This window comes from Phoca vitulina, unplaced genomic scaffold (genome assembly GCF_004348235.1).
Source record: "Phoca vitulina isolate PV1807 unplaced genomic scaffold, GSC_HSeal_1.0 scaffold2, whole genome shotgun sequence".
In the NCBI taxonomy this organism is placed as follows: domain Eukaryota; kingdom Metazoa; phylum Chordata; class Mammalia; order Carnivora; family Phocidae; genus Phoca; species Phoca vitulina.
The window spans coordinates 9,704,097-9,707,541 of NW_022589705.1; the positions used below are offsets into that span (position 1 = coordinate 9,704,097).

General features: G+C 45.2%; 1 pseudogene; it reads left to right on the top strand.

Moving 5' to 3' along the window:
• Positions 1 to 369: 369 nt before the first annotated feature.
• Positions 370 to 1,385, top strand: LOC116641613 (annotated as a pseudogene).
• The last annotated feature ends 2,060 nt before the right edge of the window (positions 1,386 to 3,445 follow it).

Consider the following 3,445-nt stretch of genomic DNA (forward strand, 5'->3'; position numbering starts at 1 on the left):
TTGTCTCTTTAAGGGTAGGAACCCAGCTATCAATAACCCTCCTGGCTTAACCAGTGCTGAGTTAGCAGCCTTTCAAAGCTCCAGGCTTCAAGACCCACTGGTTATATAAACAAAGAGTTCAGTCCCCTCTGATTTTCAAGGCCAGACATTACAGGGATTAATTTTCCCTGTGCGGGCTGCTTGGTGCTTTTCCATCTCTGTGCCTACAGCTTCCTCCCTCCTGTTGGCAACTCCTGACCAATGTTTCTGCTCTTCCTAATCTCTCTGATACAGTTCCTTCTCAACATTTAGTTGTGGAGTGTTTTCTGCCAGTCTTCAGATTGCTGTCCCATTTTTTAACTCAGATGTGAGTATTATCCATTTGTAAATATGAGATGGGATGAGCACACCTTCAAAGTCTATGCATCACCTGAGACAGACTCACCTCACAAAACTGTCATGAAAGTTAATGGGCTTTCACTCTATTCCATTCCTTTTTAAAAAAGATATTTTATTGGGGCGACTGGGTGGCTCAGTCATTAAGTGTCTGCCTTCAGCTCAGGTCATGATCCCAGGGTCTTGGGATCGAGCCCCGCATCGGGCTCCCTGCTCAGTGGGAAGCCTGCTTCTCCCTCTCCCACTCCCCCTGCTTGTGTTCCCTCTCTCACTGTGTCTCTCTCTATCAAATAAATAAAATCTTAAAAAAAATAAAATAAAATAAAAGATTTTTTATTTATTTTTGAGAGAGAGAGAGTGAGCAGAAGGAAGAGGCAGAGGGAGAGGGAGAAGCAGGCTTTCCACTGAGTAAGGAGCCTGATGCGGTACTCAATCCCAGGACCCTGGGATCATGACCTGAGCCAAAGGCAAACACTTAACCGACTGAGCCACCCAAGTGCCCTGAGCCACCCAGGCGCCCTGAGCCATCCAGGCACCCCACTCTACTCCATTCCTGAAGGTCAATCTAAACATGGAGAGGAGCCAAGGACCCAATTTGAAGAAAGAATCTCACATCTCCAACATTACTGCAAGCCATATACAAATTCGTGTCAGGAAATGTACTTACAAACTAACCACAAGATGCAGAGCTTAGTTCACTGGGGGTTAGACTGGTGTGATATTTCTAAAATACACCTCCTGGATTTTTTCCAAGACTTAGTGTCATTAGTTTTGCTGGCATTGTTGGACTTCTTTTGACTAGACATTCAAAAATAAAGAAGGTTGTGTATACACCTGGGTTCATGAGATTATCTGCCTCTTTATTATCCATAACAAGCCGTAGTATTTGTCCAGTCAGTGGGGAGAAATTATATGACTGGGGTTTATGAGTATACATAGTCATAGAAAATTTATGGAAGGAGAACTTTCAAAAGTGAGGAAATGTGCAAAAATCACCTGGAAATAAGTAGCATGCTCCATGCTCTGCCCATTTTAATCAGTTATGGGTAAACATGGTAACTCCATGTAGTAAATCAGTATTTCTACAGAAAAATGGCAAAGAAGTCAGTATTGAATGTAGTAAATTGACTTTCTTCTCCAGGAAAAACTATACTAGGCTTCTTTGTTATCTGGGTGATGTCATACTTCAAGTGGTCTAACACTTCTGATACATGTTGATAAATTTTGACCTACACAAGGTTGTCTACATTAGATTTTCACTAATAATATATGAGAGCTTTTTTATCATATCTCAGACAATATTATTATTAAATTCTCATTTAAGTAGAAAATATATGTTACAGTTTAACTGGTCTGCACTTAAAAATTAATAATAAAGATGAGTAGAGTTAAGATGGTGGATTAGGGGCACCTGAGTGGCTCAGTTGTTAAGCATCTGCCTTCAGCTCAGGTCATGATCCCAGGGTCCTGGGATTGAGCCCTGCATCTGGCTCCCACTCTGCAGGAAGCCTGCTTCTCCCTCTCTCACTCCCCCTGCTTGTGTTCCCTCTCTCGCTGTGTCTCTCTCTGTCAAATAAATAAAAAATCTTTAAAAAAAAAAAAGATGGTGGATTAGTAGGGGAACCCTATGCTTGCCTCATCCTGTGAACACAGCTAGATAAATATCAAATCATTCTGAACACCCAAGAAATCAATCTGAGGACTGAGAGAACGAACTGCACAAATAGAGAAAGAAAAGAGGCCACATCCATGGAAAGTAGGAGGTGCAGAGATGTGATGTTGGGGGAGAAAAGAATTGCAGTGCTGTGTGGAGGGGAGGGAGCCTTGATCATAGAGGAGAGAAGGGGAGAGAGAAGAGCATGCAGGGTATTGCACAAGAAAAACATTTCCCCAAAATCATTGACTGGGAAAACAAGAGGGGCTGATTATCGCAAATTTTTATATGCAGTGGAGCTCAAAATCTGAAGTTATAGAAGTCTGCACCATTACTGGGGTGGAGCCTGGCAGGCATAGCGGTATTCCTGTGGAGAACAAGAGTAGAGGCCCAGAAGAGGACAGTGCAGTCTGAGGATCCCCTGGGTCACACTAGGAGAGATAGTTCTCCTTCTTGGAGTGCATTTGGGAGAGGTGGCAATGCCTCTCATGGTACAAAAGAGCCAGCGGACAACATTGAGCTGCGCTGTTCATTAGCATAGGCACGGAGGCACCTGCTGAGGGCAGTTAACCTGGACACTGGCTTTTTGCTGCACATTACCATAAACTCCAAGCCCCTGCTCATTCATGTGACTGCCCTTCTGGGACAAACTGGCAGCAGCCACAGTGCAGTGAGCCCAAGAGGATCGGTGCGGGTCTGTGCCGAACCAGGCCCCTAAAATTTGGAGTTTTGAAACCCAGCTGGTACACCCGAAATAAAAGACAGGAGTACTGCACCCTGGGTGGTCAGTTGACTCAGACACAGACAGGGTGAAGGCAGGAATCTGAGGAACCCTGGGACACAGGAGGGGAGATTGTTTGCTTTTCTTTGAAGGCTTCCTGAACAGCAGTGTGCACGAACTCCCCTCTCCAGGAAGAGAGAGTAAGCTGATGCCATTCTTATCCCCCCACCCATCAGAACGAGCAGACTTCAGTGAGCAGCACAGCGCCCACAGTAGAGGCTTGAGCCACTTACACCAAGCCCTGCCCTGCCCCTGCACTCTGCAGGTGCTTTTTAAACTAGGGCAAGTGTGCCTGAGAGGGAGTGCAGCAGCAGGCTCCTCCCCCAGAAGACCAACACAAACCACATGCACCACCAAGACTACTGACCATACAGAGCTGCAAAACTTGAACTCTAGTGGAAATTGGACGTAGCCTCTTTCAACAAGGAGACCAAAACATACCCATTTAACACTCACTGCACAGTGGAACGGGTCCAAACACTCCCCAATGTAGGCAAGGAGAAACTCTGCAGAGGACTGACCTGAGGGAAAGAGCAGCTGAAAAACAACAGAAGAGTTGTTTCTGTACACAGCATACACCAGAAACACTTCCTGAAGTGCTAGACTGTGGTAGTGTATGACCTCTTCTTAATATA